General features: G+C 43.4%; 1 protein-coding gene across 1 annotated transcript in view; it reads left to right on the top strand.

The window, feature by feature from the left end:
* The first annotated feature begins 1,255 nt into the window (after positions 1-1,255).
* The window catches only part of LOC105703233 (neural-cadherin), a 131,442-nt gene continuing 112,682 nt past the window's right edge, over positions 1,256-20,015 (top strand). The window contains exon 1 of the mRNA XM_023435046.1: positions 1,256-1,358. The gene's annotated coding sequence lies outside the window, so the exon portion shown is untranslated. The remainder of the gene's footprint in view (positions 1,359-20,015) is intronic.

Raw genomic sequence — 20,015 nt, 5'->3', positions numbered from 1 at the left:
AATTAAAGGTGTTTTATATGAAATTTGTCGCGCGAGACGAGATACCGTGTCAGGTTTTTCCCGTTCGCATGGATGCTTCTTTATCTTGATATGCCGCGATAATTGTCCCCATTTACTGCTACCTTACCTTAGCCCGCAAATTAGGTCGGTAATTATTTCGCGGCCGCCGGCTTATGAGAATACCCGTGCGTCGGCATTATACAGTGCGAGTATTGGAGTTATTGACGGATCAATTTATCTGCCGGATTAATCCGTAGTGCTGGAGGCCAAAAGGGAATATACGCGTTTGTCACATTTGCTCGGTGAACCTCGGGGACTTCAGCTTGAGGGTGATATACAGTAATTTCCAGTGATATTTTTCAATTGATAAGGATTTGTTGATCTTTCAAAACATTTTTAATATAATGGTGCAAATACTTAATGGAATGGTGACCTGGGTCTTCAATTTCAGGGTGATAAGGCAGTTTAAGTAACGTTTTCAAAATCATGAGTTTTTTCGCGTTTTACTATATTTTGAAGATAATAGTGAAAATATTTCAATTGTACAACGTAGCATCCCCGTGCGAGGTGAAGTCAAATTGACCGAATTGAGGATTCTTTGAAACACGTAGATCTGAAGTAAACGACGAGAATTGTACGTAGATTTTGAAAAAGAAAAAGTAAAATTTTCGCAGTTTGCTACCCTATTTATAGATAGTTGTGTCGAGGTGGTCTGCTTTGCGTTTCGTTACATTCCGGAGATAGCTTGGTCCCAGAATAAATTTCCCAGCTGGAACCTAGAGGACTTGAAAACTTTTTCTTTATAGATCCGAGATTCCTGGAAATTTTGAAAGTTACGAAGATTGCGCAGAAGTGTACCATGAAGCGCGATTAATTAAATTATTTCCGTGATCTATTTATGACTGCCCTTTCGAATGGCCGACTACTCGTTTCGTTACATTCGTAGTCTCTTTTGCCGAAGTTTTATTTTCTCACCCAAGTCAAAATGGTTTTTCTTTTTTTCTCTTCAGATCAATGAATTCAAAATGTCTATGAAATTGATAAAAATACAAAATCCGGGGCGATCCGTCTGCGGGCGGTCGGCAAGGAATAAATTTCTACGCTTAAATCTTCGGGATTTGTGTGAGAAACTTATTTCGAAATGTTTGATAACGCTCGGGAAGTTGAAAGGTCACGGGGATTGCATATCGGGAACGAAGTTTCGATTTGCAGAATTATTTCAGCGATGATCCATTTACGGACACCCGTTTAGGAGTGCAGTTCGTGATTTCTTGCGCCCGCTCGATTATTCCTCCTTTGGATTAATTCACTTGAACAGACTCTTCATTAATTATCCGTCCGACTTCGTGAATATCAAGGTAGGCATGTACTGCTTTATTTAATTTCTCGTTGAAAGGCGGATTGACGGAAAGCTCGGCCCCTTGTACATTAACTTTTTTCTCCAGTCCCACACGAACGAGTCATATATTTAAGATCACGCATATTGAACATACCTCGCGATCTCGTCATGAAATGCCTTAACCTCTATTATAGAAACGCAAAATTGGAAACGTGAACTTTTCCCATCGCGATCCTCACGTAGTCCTTGTATATCTACACTTCGTCCTCTGTCCTTACCATTGTCCTACTATAACTTGTATTTCACACCCTCGGCTTAATTATTCCATTTTCCATTTACGAAGAACCCTTCATTGCGTAAAATGTGAAAAGTGAGTGAAATGTGCAAGGTTTCTTTACAACTACTATAATGGAGGTTTTGCTACATTATTCGAGACATTAAGGTAAAGTGAAACCTGATTTCAATCAGTCCACTTGAATCGGACACTTTTTCTTGGAGGGTATTACATAGGAACGCTTGAAACTTGATTACACGAATTGTGAGTACCCACAGAACTGATACTATCGAAATTCAGTTTAACAATTTTTGTTTTATTCAACCTAGACCAGGGATTACACAATTATTGAATACTCTGACGTGAGAAAGAAAAACATCATACTGTCGCAATACACTTTTAGAACACCGTATGTAATCGAGAAACGCGCATTTGAACGTAATAAAGGCAAATGACGTGTCTTGGCAACTTCTGCGCTAAGATTAAGGTAACGCGTGTAGTGTTCGAGCTTCTGAATGTATTGTTTAGTTGTCACTAACTGTCATATATGATCCTGCAGTCGATTAGTGTAACAAAATAACAGATAAAATTCTCAATGTAGTACGATCCAGCTGTCGAAATAAATATAAAGGTCGATATGGCGGACGCGCTAATACAGATGGTACATAAGTTACAGGAATTTCTTTTTACCAAAAACGATTAAACATAACGATGGATTGAATTTGATCTTAACCAAGTCAATTCGTCCGATCGTCGAGATGCCTAAGGATCTCGGAATCAAACGGCTCAACAGGAGCCCAACCCTTGTCAAGTCCTGGGATCGATAATTCGGGACGCGGAACACTCGAGTAACGAGTAATAAGCCGAATATTGGCGGAAATAGTGCGGTCGTCCCTACTAATTAAGTCGCGCTCGCGAAGTGAAGACTTAAGGGTGGCACGAGCGCGCAAAGCGGTAAGCGAGTCAAGCGCCGTCTGGGGAAAACGGGGAAAAGCGAAGGGGTTGAAGGGGTAACCGAGAGGGAGGGAGGAAAGAGAAAGGGTGCACTGGCTGCTAAAGGGGAGGCTGCGAGAAAGGGCCGGGGCCTCCCTTGAATAGTGGCTGCGATAAATACGGAACCGGCTCTTCAATAGCTTTCGTCGGGAAGCGTCTACGGTGCACTTACGTCCCTGCGCCCCTCGAGGAGGGAGTTTTATTTTTTTTCTTTCCCCTTTGGAGTGGAGGAACGCGAAAACGGGGTAAAATCTTCGAGAAATCACCGAGGGCCTGTTCTACGCTCATGGGGATTTTTTCAATTACTGCCTGACAGGAGGATTTTTTTTTTTTCTGAATCGTTTAGAGAAGCACAAGATGGGGGGTGGCAATGAAACGGGCGGGTGGCTGAAACGGCACCAAGGTTGTTCTAAATGTGACGTGATTTTTCTTCTTGCAACACGAATGTCCTTTTGATAATTATTTATAGGAAGGAACGCTAATTCGCGTTGTAGCGGAAATGCGTGGAAATTAGGGGCCACGATGTTGGCGGAGGGTTACTCCGGAGCATTTCTATGAGATGAAAATTTTCAGTTAATGTTGCCTCTCGAGGAGGTTAAGTGTCGGAGTGAGGACAACGGGGGATATATGCCTTTGATTTGCACCAGGCTTGAGGAAATCGGATTAATTATTTCCGGTCGTGCAGTTTCTTCGCGGAACCTGGTGGAGGGGAAATGCTGGGATTGTCTCTTTTGACGGGAAAACCAATTGACGCCGGGCCGGCTTTGTTTAATTGCGAACAGCCTTTTATTATAATATTTTAGCAGGTCTTCGGTACTTTACAAAGCGGCCTCTTCATAAAGCTCTGCCCTTAAGCCAACAGTGCTGTCATTATTCAAAACATTTCTGGCGCTCGTCCTTTGAAACACTCTCGAGAGCATTTTCCTGTTTGGCCCTCTGTTCGGTGTCATCGATGCAGAAAATCCTCCTCCATGATGCCCCTACTGCTGCGTAAGAAAAAGAAAACAAGTCAGGAGAAACACCAGATGCCTTACCATGAATTTTAGCCGTGCACCGAGCGCGCGCCGAAAAAGAAACGCAAGGAATAAACATTTGGAAATTAAAAAGCATCATTAGCATTCAACGATCTACCTCCGTAGAACATGGCGTACGTTTTTCGGTTAAATTGGGCTAGTCGTAATTCGTGACAGTCCCTCGAGGAAAATTGGAAGGAACAGCTTTACACGGTGGAATTCACGAGTGCTCCCGAAATCCGATGCGACGTAACAATCGGTGACGAAGTGCGAGCTGTAAATATTTACCCGGGACCAATAACGAGCATCGAAAGCCTCGATAATTGCATCGAGTGTATTCTTGATGAGAGAAAAAAAAAAGGGGACAAAAAAAGGAATAATACGTGTAACGGTGTACGAGCGACGCACGTTGGCGGTGGTCGTTGGCAGGCTGGAAACAAGAGGGGAAGGTGGAAAAATACACATTGTTGGGAATTCCCTCCCGGGAAAATGGCATGCGATTTCGCGCGACCTGTCGGCGCGGAAACGAATCTAGGGTGCCGTGGAAATTGTTTCGGAGAAACGCAGAATCGATTTTCCGAGTCTTAATCCGTAGGTCTAACGAGGAACTGGAGCGACGTAAAGTTCCCTTGCAAACATCTGTTCTTAACCTCGTAAACTGAAGTTGCAGCCATTTCTTTTGAAGGGACATTTGTTCGGCTCGAAATCGCATCAGCTGCGGTACGCGTGGTAACATTTACCCGCGTACTTCTCAGAGTTTTACTAGTTGCAGGGTGGCGTTATTTAATTAGAAATGTTATTTAACACATCTGAAATCAACAGTACGTTCTGCGTTGCCGTATTCATTACGCACTTCTCGTCATTAAATCCCGGGTAATTACTAATTCGAGCTCTAATTATCTAATGTGTTGACAATTTAACGAGTTTTCTATTCTTCTTGGTCCAGTTTGATATTGTATTTGCAGCGAAATTACGCGGATATGGGGTAGCCTCGACACCCTCGTCTCTTTAAATAATGTTTTTATTACCCGTCGCGTTAAAACGCATTTTCATTGAAAATATCCTGGGTGGGAGTAATTGACACGGTTCGTGAAACCGATTTGCTCGTGTCCGGCATTCCCTGGGGGGCATTAGCGCGATATTCTTTTTTTAATGAGATGTCGACTTTGTCATATTTTCTACCACATCTTGCGATCATTTGGGACGCACCGAAATTATGTAAATAATTATACATACGTAGATATATATATATTTGAGTGATGGCAACACTTTTTGAATACTTTTAATATTTATTTTCGCTGTCAGCGGTTAACGAGGTACGATTTAATTTGACGATGTTCCTTCGTTCGTATTCGAATTCATTGATTCGCACAGGGCCTGGCGGCACCCTTCTTCCACTTGTGGTCGGCATGCATATTGCTTGACTATTTTAATGTCGGTATGCCATATGGCGTCGATCGAGCGAAAAGGGTTGCCGGTCCTCGAGAGCTAAAGCTGCGAGCTCGCCGGAACTCTCGACACTTCTTCGGCTTTATTCCGAAGAGGACCGATTATCGTAGAGTCTGCAGTTTTGTCCCGGTCATACCCTAATAGCCCCCTTTCGATAAATAGCATAAAACATAAGAAGAATAATACCGACAGGGATTTGCGGAATAGAGGGGCAATGAGGAACATAGAGTCCGGGAATTCAAAGATAACTAATAAAAAGAAAAATAACAATTCGATAAGACAAATCGCACGACAGAAATTACCATAAATATTTAGGAAACACTGATAGCTACGGTAATTCACAAAAAGTGTAAAACTTAATTTTATTATTTTTATGATATAACTTTTGACTTATATAATGAAGCTGACACGTGGCGACTTCGTATCATCGAAGAGTCGAGTCCTCGGGGGATTCACTGGGCCCTAACTTTTTGTCGATAGACCCATCGTTGGGCATACATGTTAAAATATTTCCCAGGGAAGTCGTGTCAGTTATACTCCTTCTTCCTGCACAAAAACAGTCCCATGGGACGGAAAGGGCGCACAGCTCCGTTACGTCCAGAAGGTCTCCTCTCATCGTTTGATCGCAATTATGTCTAGAAAAAGGGCATTAAAAAAGCAAGGGAAATAATTTTCGCCGCGGGTCTAGATCGGGGCCTAGACGCTGACCTTGGTTATTTTCAGCTCGCGTGTAAACCCGCGAACAATCTAAATCTTTCGAAGGAAAGGTCCCCCTTGAATCGCAGTCGAGCCACTTATCGCCGCTCCGAGTCTCGGCGGCTCTCATTACCATAACTATACAACATTACAACCATTACTGTTATTTTCCGTCCTACCCCCTCATCAGTTAATATCTCGGTCCGATCGAAAGGCTCGGCGATAAACCCTCAAAGGCCAATGTACACATTGAACGTGCCCGATCGCAAGGAAGCGTGTAATCCCGCACCGGCCTCTTCATACACGGTAGACGTACAATCAGCTGGTTCCTAGTCCCGAATCGCCGAGCATGGCTCAAAGTAGAGACGTTCGGCCCGTGAATGACGAATAAATCGAGCGTAAAAAGGACCGTCTCTAATCCGTGGTAAAACATCCTCTTTAGGGTCCGGTCTAACGCCCTGCTGGGCGCCACGGATGATTTGGGGATCCCGCGTTTAAACCCTAGAAAAATAACACGGTTTAAGTTACTGGGCCAGAAAAGAGCGCGTTCTGAAGGGTAAAGAATAACCCAGGTGTTTACTTTGGTGGACTTTTGAAAATGGGAAAATTTGAAAATTCTTTCAGAAATTGAAACGATTATGGTACCCTAGACATCTCGGCGATGTGGCTTCGTTGAAAGGAAGATGATTCTCTTCTAGGGGAAAATCCATGGACGTGGGATATACGAAGCCTGCCAATCTAATAATTCCCTTGATATTCTTGCGAAGGCTGAGAAAAGGAAAGAAAGCATTCGCTTTCTCCTCTATTCAGAGGGGCTATCCTTTTGCATTCTCTTTTGCCGTTGTCGCCATATTGTGCTGCGCAACTGTTTCGCCTAAAAAGAGAGAGAGAAGAGATGAGAAAACAGTCCCTTTGTTATCTCTTTCAATTCTCCTGCCTTCGTAGTCAGGTCGGTATGCAGGTTTCGTGCATTCCGCGTTCGTCGTTAAAACTATGGATACACGTAATCCACAAATCCAACCATTCCCTTGATATTTTTGCGGAGGAAACGGAAAAGAAAGCGAGCAAATGGAAGGGCCATCCGTTTGCTTTTTCTATTCCTATTAGATAGGCGTCACCAGATTGCGTTGTGCAACCGTTTCGCGTAAAGGAGGGGAAAAAAACGAGGAAATATCCCTTTTGATTCCTCTTTCGTCTCGGTTGTCTCTCTGGTCGGAATGCAAGGTCCACATATCCCATGTCCATGAGACAATCTGATAATTTATTTAATTGAAAGTTAAATAAAAAATTAAATAAAAGTGCATTTAGCAATGAATAAAATTACTGGCGGTGTAGTCCTTATTAAAAAAAAAAAAAAAAGGAAGTCATCCATAGGGAGATTATTAATGATGGAGCGGTGAAACGCACCGCATGAGTATACGCCATTCCACGAATGTCCATTCCGCGAACCACACATTGTGGCCTCTTTTATTCCCCCGACGAGTTTGTGGTGACAGAGCGTCGATCCTGAAGCCCTCCGACTGGTCTAGGCGGTGTCGTAGACATTATCGCGAGATTAGAACCGTATCTAAAGACTGTGTGGCTTCGGTTAATATACATTTCTTTCCCTCCGAGGCGTTGTCGAAATTTACAGACGCGGCCGTTTTACAGCATCCCCTTCCTCGAGGCTTAAATCGGGAGGGAATTGCCTGAAACGCAATAGGGTGGGGCCTCTAATTCCTGTCGTAAAACCTGACCTTCCGTATTTTCTCAACCACTCTGAAATGGGCCGTTGACTTAATTAAATCGACACTACGATTGTTAACACTCAATTGCTATTGTATCCGAGGAGCTCCTCTAGGCTTCGTATTCCTGGAGATGAATTCGACGCGCGTTAACCTCGACTACACAATGGAGTGATTAATGAAATTTCATTATTCACTTACTCAAATCCGGTTTTTGATTAATGATAAATCGCAGGATCCGGGGATGGCGGCGGTACATATTTATTATTCATGCGTGTGTACGAATTATTTGCAAACGTTATAAGCGTGAAATTGGGCACGTTAAATTGTATACAATTTGTACGGTGTAATGCGTTTACGTTTTCCTCTCCTTCTTCCTCTTCCGGATATTCGGTCACGTTCGGAAAAGAAACGTTAATTCCCCCATTACTCTCCTGGATGGAGATAATTACATAAATACAGCACACGGAGAGTTTGAACCGGAGACGTTAAATCGATCCAATAAGTAGGCAGCTGTTGCATAAGGCGAACAGAGTTATCGGCACGAATTCACCTTTATTCACGTGTTTCCCGTTTCTTTTCTTTCCCTCGTTCTAATTCTCTCCGGTAATACGTTTCATGAATCAAGAGACAATGCCATGACCCTCTCGGACGTTTCCTAGATTGCAGGAAATTAATGCAACTCGTGAAACGTTTCATAGAGTTCGTTTGTTTCGTTTTATTGGGTCACTTCGGGAGCTCTCCCGTTTCCTGGCATCCTTTTTTCCCGTTTTATTGACTTCTCTTACTTACGATTACTGACATTACTGACTTTCGGTGCTTTCCTCGCGACGTTACTTCAAACTTCGCCTGGAAAAATGCAAGAATCTTTAGAACGACTTAATGCATAATTCTACTTCCGAGAAGAATACCAGAACCAAATTCTAGCTAAATATCCGTCAAGAAGTGATAATGAAACCGAGTACATAATCTTACTCAACAGTGAAAATTGTCTATTCATATAAATTATTACTAAGAAATACATTTCGTGCTCCAGAAATAAGCACCGATTTGACAAGGCAATTTACTTTTCATTCTTACGCGAATTCTCGGATCCGTAAGCTCTTCGGCGTATTTTCAGGGTAATGCTCTCGAAAATACAACGTAAGTGATACATTACACATACTTTTTCCCCCTGAAATCCAATGCCCATCTCTTGGCAAGGGAGTACGACTAAGTTGCATCACGCGTACTTCACGTAACGGTAACTATAAGCATAACGAGAAGAACCAGCCAAAACCATAACAAGGCGTCGGTATTCGGTCATTCGATTGGCCAATTCTCATTGTCACGTATGCAGTAACCATTACGCGAGGCATCCGCGAAGGCCTTAACGATCGACCGACCGACAGTCACAATTTTGACGAACCCCGTAGACGGGGCAAAAACAGTTTATCCCAAGAGAGTCAGGGTTAAAGTCTTGACCGTAAATTCGTCGAATCGAGGAAACCGTGATCGAAGGGGTCGTTTCCCCTAGCGGATTCGGCCATTGCCGCAGGGCGCGGCGAAGGTGCCCTACAATTTCGAGCCTCTCGGGCCGATCCTAACAGCCCCCGTTAATCCGGCTCATGGTTTCGGACGAGGCTGTAAACGGTGGCGAAGTTGCCGGATACGGTCGCACGATGCGAGGAGCGCTCCGGGGGTGACGACGGCGGTGACGTCGGCCCTGACGGTCGCGCCGGTCGCGTCGGCAGGGAGGGAGCGGCGGCGGCCGTAGTAATAGTAGTAGCAGGGCAGAGGGTGGCTTCGGGGCGCATGCAACCGCTATCGATTGACGAGCCTCCGCGGCACGGTCGTTGCCGCCTCCGCCGCCGTCGCTCTTCTTGGTCTATCTCTCGACCGGCCCCCCCACTCCTCGGTCTCTTCCTCTCTCTCCCTCGCCCAGTGGGCGCCTCGGTCGATCTCGCTCGCGCCCCCTACCGACCGCCGTGGCTCGCGCGCACGCGCGGGACCCAGCGTCGGCCTCTCGCCCGCGCCCCCTCCGGCGAGCTCCGCTTACTTCCTTCTCCCTCGCGCGACCAGGCGCGTGCCCTTTCTCTTTCTCTCCTCCGCGCGTGCCCTTTCCCTTTCGCCCTTCTGGCTTTTTCTCCGTCCTTTTCCTCCTTCGAGCGCGCGGTCTCTCCGTCTCCCTCCTGACTTCCGCTCGAGAAGCCTTTCTCGCCGTCTCGCTTTCTCTCCTCGACGAGACATCGCCGCGTCCTTTTCCTTCTCTTTCCTCCTCGACTCGCGCGGGACGCTCTCGTGGACGCGTTTTCGCCCCCTTGTCGGATTTCGTCCTTCTCCATCTTTCGGATGTGCGTGGTTCCCGTCTCTTTCCGGGAGATGTAGACGCGTTTTCGACCCCTGGTAGTCGGGTCCTTCTCTCTCTCGTGGCGGTCGCGCGCCTTCCGTCCTTTTCTCTCTCGCTTCCGCTCGAATGGGGGTCTTCGTTTCTCTCGGTGTTTCGCCCCCCTCGCTCCCTCTCTCTCTCTCTCTCTCTCGCTCTTGAGCCCTCCCCGCGCTGATTCCTCGTCCTTCTCTGCGGGGGTTCCGCAGACTCCCCTTACATCAAAAGACGAGGCGAATGTCCTCCGACCTACCCCTAGCCAGACAGACGTCCTAACCTCCGATCCCTTTCTGGCTGCGAAATATTTCGACGGGCTAAACTGCTTTACGCGGTGCTTGCGACGCTCGAAACGCCAGCCGGGAGGAGACGTAAAAGACGCCTCGTTTTCCGGAAAACGAGGGAAAGCTCCCGCGTTAACGGACACACTCTCGGACCCGCTCCGACCCTCGATGGTGCATCCGTCCACTTTTATCTGACCGACGATGGCCGGTTTTTCTTCTCACCTTATGACTCCATTTCGACTATGTAGGAAACGGTTTTAAAGCTGTGCTATTAAAAGGGATCGAATTTTGTTCACGATCCTAATCATTTATTAATTGTCAGATCACTATATGATCGATAGAATAGTCTCTCTAGAGTGTAGGTTCTATTGTTAAACGTTTCCAATTTCTGTTGTAATTGTGGGAGTTTATTTAATAAATGTAACGGTAAAATAAAATATGTTTAACGCGTAATTTACGATTCTCTCGCGTGTTAATGCAAATTGTAGTAGAGAGCAGTTTTGGCGGTTATTTAACGAGGTATAAGCGTTAGTCTCGGTTTTATGTCATCTCCTTGGGGTCAGCTCGCCCCCTTTTTTATGCTAAATAAGGAAATAAAGAGACCTCGTACATTCGAGGGTTGAGCCGTAATCCTGCCGCGTAAATACCGTTTTGCATAAACCCCGAAAGTGCGGGGAATAATCAGAGGACCGACAAATCAGGGAATTTTTCGATCTCTGGCTTAGAAAAATTGAGAAATTTAATTGTGCCTACGTGTGCCGAGGCAGGTTCAAATAGGATTAAAGGGTTTAAGGATTGCGTTTATCATGCTGATTCGCGGTCGTCACCAATTTTCCGAACGGGTGCATCCTTTTCGGACGTCGGACAATCAACGACCATTCTCACTGTTGCCTAACGAGATCCGATGTGATTGAAATACCGCAGAATCGTAGTTGTCGAAACATTTAACTGACTGAATTTCCTCTGCCAGATCCAGGGTTAATGTTCTTCCGTAATTACCGGCTAAAGGTTTAATTTTTTTTTTCACCAATTAATGATAATTTCTTATATCACTCATTGTAGTATATAAAATTAGGTAGGATAAAAACGTCTCTTCCCTTCGAAATATTTATAATCTTGGTTAGAGGTCCAGATGATTGAAGGAATCAGAAGAAATTCCAATAAATCAACGATTTAATTTATCATTTCATTTGTATTACTCGCATTTTCATCAAACCCTAAAGTGGAATAAAAATTATAATGGAAAAGGAAGTTATTCGACATATTTTCTTATTATAAAAAAAAAGACAATTAACTTATACGTACTTCCCTATAAGTTCGAATAATGGAAATTTTACTGAAAAATCGAGAACGTCACCTTTTTTCCTCACAATTATTTTCCGAGGCTGTTGTAACATTATTTCTGGATTAACCATTTACTTTCAACGGTCATTTTTGGATTTATCATTTATGGTCCATTCTACGTATCGGAGCCATCGGGGTGTCCCGCAGAGATGAAGTCGTAGGTAAAGGTGGCCGGGTCTTTCGTAGGAATTTGGCGCGCGGACGCGCCTTTATTTAACTTTTTTTTTTTTCCTTTTTCAAAGCGGACCCGAGAGGCACACCTCGACATGGCATAGGCATGGACAGATGGCGGAGTTACGGCATGGCGTCGCCATTGTCGCCTGCGGTATTGTTCGCCAGTTTATGAGGATACGCCGACCGAGACCGGGTGGAAAATGCCTCGATGGGTCGGTAAACAGTTTAATCGGCTCCTCGATGCACTTTTCGATTTTCAAGCGGTTCCCGTTAACGACCGAAAATCCTTCCCGAACCTTTCGACCAGCATCGCGAATTTTTCTCCGGGGAGTTTATCGGCCGGATTTAGCCATCGAAGAAATTCGCCGACTGTGAAATGCCTCGGTTCAGGATTTATCGATTTTCAAATTACCTATTATATACCGTCCTCCTAATATAACACTCGAGTAAACACAATAGAGTAGCGTAAAACGAGCCGCGTACGCATTTTTATCTAATTTTTACTTAATTGATAACGTCGCTATCAAGGGGTATTTTAACGCGCCAAATAACGCCAATGAATTTATTATTCCTTTCGGAAATTATTTATCGGCCGAATTTATCCATCGAAGAAATCTGCCCACCGTGAATCGCCTCGACTGCGGATATAGGTATCGATTTTCGAAGTACTTGACATACACTTCAATTTTTAATATACCACCCGAGTAAACACGACGGAATAATGGAATATTCATGACGTGTACGATTTTATCCAATTTTTTCCATAGTTGGTAACATTCCTGCTGGGTGAAAATTAAATGTTCATAACATGGTGGAGGAATTACTGTTACGGTTATATCAGGAGGATTTGGAATATAATACATGGTTCGTATCAGTGATGTGGATTAAAACGACGTAAGTCGATATTGTGGATAATTTCACCGGGAATTTCGAGTAAATCCGGATTGCCGGGAAAGCACAGGTATTCCCGCGATAAAACTTTTCCTTCCCTATCCCTCCACATTCGTGAATAGGCGAAACGGGAAATATCGCAGTCGGAGGCAGGGGGACAAAAATATATAGGAAAGTTAGTTTACGCGACGGTGTTTATGAGCGCATAACGCGAACGCAAATTAATTATCTGCTCGGTGGTGGATATATGCGGCTGATATGAAACTCCCGCGAAACCACCGGCGATAACGATTACTCGCCAGGACTTGTTCCGTACCGAGTTCAAATGGGTCACCGCGATTCTCTACTATACCTAATTAATATCGGCGAATGGTTATTGTCCGTTTGCACGGCTCTCGAGGTAGCGCGAAAGTCATCGCTCAAATTTCTCGCTTGGCTTGTCTCGTTTCTCTCCTTCTACGGATATAGATTTCGAGGCTGAGTACACTTTGGCGCGAATTATCCTACGAAGACGTCGACATCGATGGAGGACATCCCGCGAATTTAGTTTCGGCTTTCCTTTCAATAAAGGAAATTAAATTAAAGGTAGTACAACAATCTTCTTAGACTGAGGTGGTCACACTTAAATTCTTTGAGCCGAATTATCTCGAAAGCAAAAAAAAACGTCGATATGAAAGATTTTTGGTGTCCCGTAAATTTAGTTTCGGCTTTCCTTTCAATAGAGCGATCAAAATTAAACATAGTGTAACAATTTTCCTTTACCGAAGGATTTATGCTGAAATTCTTTGAATCGAATTTCCCTAAAATGTCGTCGACCTCGCTGGAGGATATTCAGTGCTTCACGAATTTATTTTCGGCTTTGCGATATAGGAAACGATGTTAAAAATAAACTAATAATTTTCCTAGTCTGAGATATTTGTGATCAAATTCTCTGTATTGAATTATCTCGAATAGACGTCGATATTGGGTGAGAAGGTTCGTTGTCTTGCGAATGTATTTTTGGTCTTCCTTTTAATAGAGGAGACCAAATTGACAGTAAAGTAACAATGGTCCATGAGTGAGATATATTTGCGCAAACTCTTTGGACGGAATTACCTTTGGACTTTTTAGATTGAGCACGAGGGTCAATATTAGGAGGGAAGGTTTGCTGTCTAGGGAATTTATTTGGCCGAAAGAATTTCTAAAAAGTAACGAGGGACCCGTGCATTTCGAATAGTGATTTATGGGGAACGTGCTGATGAATTTTGCATTTTATGGATTTGTATCGACGAGCTGTCTCTGTAAACGCGCGCTGCAATTTACATTCCCTGGAGACTCCGAATTGGGTTACTCTGGGAAGACAGGTTTATCGGGAGAGCGTTCATACTGCCCTTTTCATCTTGAGAATTTGTTTCTACGTGAATTAAATATTATAACGAGGGAAAATTCTCTAGTACATTAAAACTACTTAATAAAATAACAATTCACCGGTAATTTCTAGGAAGGTTATGGCGGAAGGAAATAGATGGACATTGGAAAATGAATGAAATTAAGGCTAACGCAGAATTCATTCGATATTCTTTTTTAAGGGGCAGGCTTGCACCGGGTCCCCCCTGACCCTGAGAAACAAAACTGAGGAAATAAATAAGTCGAAGGAGACACGTCAACAATCGTATCGCATAAGCCCACATTGTACTTTAAGACGCCGCCATTTGCGAGGCTCCAATAAAGCCCAATGGACCCCGATTAAACCCAATTAGAGAGCGGAGTGAAAGGAAACCCACGCGGCTTACGTCTCGAAAAAAAGACAGCCCGAAAAGGGGGTAGGTTTATACTTTTTCTCCGAAAAAAGCAGCCATAGATATTTCAATCCCTCCGTCTCTCTGAGCGTTTTCCCTGCCGTCGTCCGATTTGCCCGCTCCGGGGACGCCTTTGGGCCGCCATGTTTGTCCTGACGAAAACCCGATTACGGGGAACAATGGCGGCGAAATCGGCCCCGCCGTTGACTCGACCCCTTTTTCGGGGATGAATTTTCGAAAAGAGCCGCGTCACCCGTACCCTCACAGCGGTAGGCTCGAATCTTTCCCCTCGAGTCCGATCTTCGGCGCGCATCTTTGGGCAGACCTAACCTCAAAGGCCCCGGATTAAGGCTTCACGGCCTCACACGGGGCGAACCTAACCTCGAAATCTCCCGGAGTCGGACGCGGCGGACCCTCTATATCGATCGGGCTCTACCGTTTCGCCGGCGGAACCTCCTCTTAATTTTCACGCACGATTTTCGTGCCCCTGCTCGTGCCACTCGTTAACCTCTTTCGGTACGCTGCACGGTCACGTGCCCGCTTCGCTCCGTCTCTCTCGCCCTTTGAGGCAGCGTATTCGCCTTCTTTCTCTTTCGCTCTCGCGCTGCTAAAATTCCGGTAAATTTTAAAGAGCGAAACGAGATACTGCGCTCGGATAACCGCGGTATATCTTTGAGGGGAGTTTCGCGCTGAAAAGTGTCCGGTTAAATTTGCTTAAAAACATGATCCGGTCATTTGAATGTGGGAACTTCGCTTTATTCAGATTTTCTCCCCATTTGTGAGAATTTATAAAATTATCATTTTGGAATGTCTTGTAGTAATTCATACTTCGGTTTTATGGCAAGCACGATTTTGGATAGGTTTATAAGTGAATTCTGTTATATCTACCCATTCTTCCCGAGGATTTTTGAGGGTGGAAAAAATTGTTGGAAATCATTATGGCTCCTTTTTTAATTTTTCTAGCTGATAGTTGCTCTTATATTTTAACGGTATATCCTTGAGGGGACTTTTACGCTGAAAAGTGTCCGGTTAAATTAGTTAAAAATTATGATCGGGTAATATAAAAATGGAGTTTAACTTTATTTAGACGTTTTCGTCAATTTGTGAGAAATTAAAAATTATTATTTCAAGAAATCGTATGATAGACCAATAATTTATAACAGGCTTTATTATGGGCAGGTTCATAAATGAATTTGTTTATATATATTTTTTTTCAATTAAGATACAGAGTGAATGACGCGATGGGAAGTAATTTGAGATCCTGCATTAAGTTTCAAATTTAATTATTGCTCTCGTGCTACCAGTTACCCTCTTTCGTCACACTGCAGGGGCACGTGTCCTGCTCTCGAGTCAGCCTCCCTCTTAAGTTTCTCTTTGAGGCTGTATTTTCCTTTACTCTTTTTTTTCTCTCTTTAAGCTCGGATAAATTTTAAAGAGCGGGACGAGCTACTGTGCCGGAATAACGTCGAGCTCTACCTAAGAGGATTTTGCGCTGAAAGATGTCGATTTTGATTTATGTTAAAAGACCGGAGTTTGTAGCGTCGCTTGATGTCTGAAGTACATCTTTTTTGCGTACATCAATGAAAGTTATTACTTTCAATTGGCCTTCTTTATTTAGAAATTGAGTTGACCGAGATGGAAAGAAGAAAGAGAATCATGGAAACTATTATTTCTTGAATGTTTAATGTTGTTCTTTTCTTTTTTTTGGGAGGAGGATTTCGAACGGGGGAAACGACGTCGCGAAAGTCAAATTGCACTTCTTCGAATTTCTTTTTCACTTTCCGCCTCGTCCCTTTTTGCGGTTCATTAAAAACGCAGTTTCAAGTGGGGGATAGACGAGTCACTTTCTCGGCGGCATTATCGAGCTCGTTAGCATGATGCACTTCGTCATCTTAATCGCTTTAATAAATCCCTACTTCTCTCGCGGTGCCATTTTGACCGTCCCTGGTCCTCGGTCTCTGACAATGGAGGGTAATTTTACGAGATTCCCGATCGTTTCGGCGGAAAAAGGTCGTCGGGGAATTATGCTGGAATTTTCATACCAATCCAGCGCAGAAAGGGCACTCCATGTCCACAAAAATGTCATTGTTTCCTGACATCGAATTAATTTAATCGTTTGATAACCGTCGCTGGTATCCACCTTTATCATTCGCTCCCATATTTCCTGCCCTTTGAAAGCGTCACGGGAAATTAACGCTGTCCAATAAAATGTGGAAATAAATGCGGGACCGACATCGCCGGGAAAAAAGTATAAAATTCTTCGGTGGATCCGCTTATCGCGAGTCAAATTGCAGCCTCGTTTATCATGGCCGTCGAGAGTCGATCTCGAGAAGATTTTCTCACGTTTCGGGCATATTTTACTCGTGGCCGCGTCTCCTCAAAGGGATTTCCGGCAGCCAGGAGGCAGGAAGAAAGCTTCCGAGAGAGGAGAGAGAAAGAAAATTGGCAGAGGTTCGCGAATTCGCGCCAGTCGTATTTTTCCCATTTCTAGGGCTTCCGGTGCCAGGAATTGGGCTTGCCTATAGACACACATGGGAGAGGAAGGTGCGGGATAAACGTGTCCGCCATGCCTGTCGGATCGGATGTGCGCGGACCGGAAGTTGCGGATTTTACCCGGGATCGCCATCCTTGCGGTGGTTTCTTGCCGTGGGATCCTTCCGGCATCGAGAATGAGATTTCCCGATTTTTTATTTCTTTACGCAGAATTTACTCATTATCATTTACACTGACACCGCATCTAACATTCAAATATATACTCGTACAAGTAGTTCTCACTTGACGAAGTTTTATCATTTCGAATATTTTGGATCGCGATTTCTATTTTAAATACTGCCCGGGGAATTTTATGAAGTTTCAATTTCTGAACGGTCGGTAGGAACCAATTAATTCGAAAAGTCGGGGAATACCTTTGTATCGTGTTTCACTAATGTTTTGGCTACAACAACGAGTAACGTGTAAAAAAGTCCGTCCGTCGAAAAAGAATTGTATGACAGGGAGTTGAATATAATACGTGACGTTTAATTGATCACGCGATGTGGAGTCGTGGTTGCCATGGAAACTAGACGCTCTTTGGACGCAAGTCGGAAGCTGAGGATTTCTCGCATTTCCCCGGTGTCATTCAGGGGTTTTGTGCTTTTGTCTCAATTCTGGAAGTACGTTGGGTCGGACCGAGTTTGTCGTGGCTTATTGGACGTCGAAGCTCCTTCTATTCCTATTGGTTGCGCCTCTGATTGACAAAAATTGAATCGGAGCTTATTCGATGGACCTGGTTATCCCTCGTGTCAAGTCGCGCCGTTAAAGGCACCTTCGTGACGATTTCTGCTTTTCTTATACATATACGCGATAATCCAGAACAAATGTATTAGTTTGTCTCACATATTATCCGACGTACCATTAAAAACAAAATATTAGCTCCAAAAAATCATGTAACGGGCAGCGTAACTGTGTGAACGGTTATTTTTCATTGACAGATTTTATCGCCCAATCAAAGCTTAACTCGAGTTTACCCTGATTCAACCACCCTTCAGAAAGTAAGCAAACACTGAAAATTATTAATTAGTTTCATTGGAGATATACCTCGGATTAAAACGAACGCGTTTAAATTAACCTCTACGGTTTTAAGTTTGTTTAATTCCCCATTTCGTATTCTTTTCAATTTCATTCCGAATTTATTTTGCACTAAGAATTACCATTTTATTGCGTTATTAAAGGCGGAATGACGTAACGTTTGATCTCTTTCTTTTCCCCTTTTGTTCCAACGAGGATATCACCTTCTGTGGGGGGTTTTTCGATTGTCCTCTGTCAATCTCGGTATTTACAATTTAGCTTCACTTTATGTTGTAACTCAGGAATGAATTCGCTATTTGCGACAATACCGGAGGACAATTCCCAGAGGAAAGTAATTATTGACGACGGGGAGGATGTCACGTCGAGTTGCCCGGAGACGAATGAAAAGTCCGAGAACGGCCGAAGGGGGTTGAATGGCGTCGATTTGGAGCAATCGATCTCGAGAAACGGCGATTCTCAGCGACTCGCTGTATCGTTTTTCGGGGGCGAATCATTTCACGGAATGCGAACTAACTTCCCTGAAGTTTTCACGGAGAATGGAGTCCTCCTTACGTCGAGAGAAATCACTCTCGGAAGTCCACGAGAGATGTCCGTGTTGTCGCTGGGAGCGCTTTCAACTCCTACATGGAGATTACTTTCGAGCTATTTAATCGGAGGAAGGAAGGCCAATTGTTTTGGAATTTTTGTTTCATGCGGCTCTTCCGCACGGTTCTCTTTTGTTATCGTCGAATTTCCATCCCCCTCGTATTTCAGACGACAGTAATAAATTTTCAGGGAGACTTTAATGCCTGCAAGCGAGTGAAACGCGTCACTGTGCAATGTAAAAATTAAACGGCACTACTTCGGTTTAAAACTTTAAAACAATCACAAAAAATGTTAAACAATCACCTAAATGTGTCTGGGTATTGAACGTATTAAAACGATTTGACGAATTTTTATAACAGATATTTGGTACAAGGGAAAACATTTCTTTAAACATGCGATGGAGGTTGACGTTTGCTGAAGTTCGTAAGATGAGAGATTATTCAGGAAAATAAATGTATACCAATTCTCTTTTAAGACACTAAGTTTATTTATTTTCACTTGTCTTATGTATTCAAAGTGTATGAACTTTATTAATATTTTTACCAGGGTATTTATATATGCAATTAATTGCCTTCGACTTGTCTCCACCTCTGCGGCGCACTTTTGCGACTTTCGGTTAGAAGCGATTGGATGAAAAAAGAAAAAGAAGAAGGACAGTCGAATCGAACTTTTTGGATAAATGAAAATATTGGCCATCTCGAGGAGACCGACGTGGTGTTCAATCGAACCGGGCGACACTGCCGAACGATAATTGACTTTCCATCGAGCAAGTCTCGTGTTTCGCGGACGATGCGGACACTGCGGTGGCTCGGGAATCATTCTTTGAAAATTTATAGTCCAGCGGGTGGAAAATCCCTATTGAAAATTGACAAAATGTTCAGGAAATAGAACAGAAAACGAGCAAGCTCTTATTCCGCCATATTGTTAATATCTCGACGAGTTTAGAATTTCTCCGATAATTCGGAGGGTAACATTCAACCGATACGAAAAATAATTGATTCACTGAACACACTCGTTTGATTGACTGTATTTAGCTAATTCCAAAAAACGTTTCGATTTAGTGAGCTGAATTTTCGTTCATTTAACCAAATTCGTTTGCTTCGATCAACTAAAGCGTTTCGGTTAAATTGACCTGTTAATTTTAGAAAATCTTTTAGCCAATAAACCAAATATTTTGGTTAAATGATAACATGTACATTAATGTTTGGCGTGACCTACCACAATATTTGATGGAATTAACCGCAAGGTATCGATCAAAGAATTTTGTCACGCCAATCAAATATTTTATTGTTTGTGTAATAGGTATATTCTATGGTAAAACCATTAAAAACTTTACTAATTTAATCTAATATTTTTCTGAGTATAATATATTGTTATAAAGCCGAAGCAAAACGGTAAAAATTGACTCCACGTACAAAATAATGCTTATATTCTATACGTATACTTTTACAGGTCTTCATTTTATGAGAGTTATTATTTAGATATCACGCAAGTGTCAAAGTGATTAACATTAATTACATCTCTGTATTCATTACCTGTCTA

Source organism: Orussus abietinus, unplaced genomic scaffold, assembly GCF_000612105.2.
Source record: "Orussus abietinus isolate OABI.00-Male unplaced genomic scaffold, Oabi_2.0 scaffold124, whole genome shotgun sequence".
NCBI lineage: Eukaryota > Metazoa > Arthropoda > Insecta > Hymenoptera > Orussidae > Orussus > Orussus abietinus.
The sequence above is the reverse complement of the archived record's forward strand: the minus strand, read 5'-3'. Positions and strand labels throughout refer to the sequence as shown.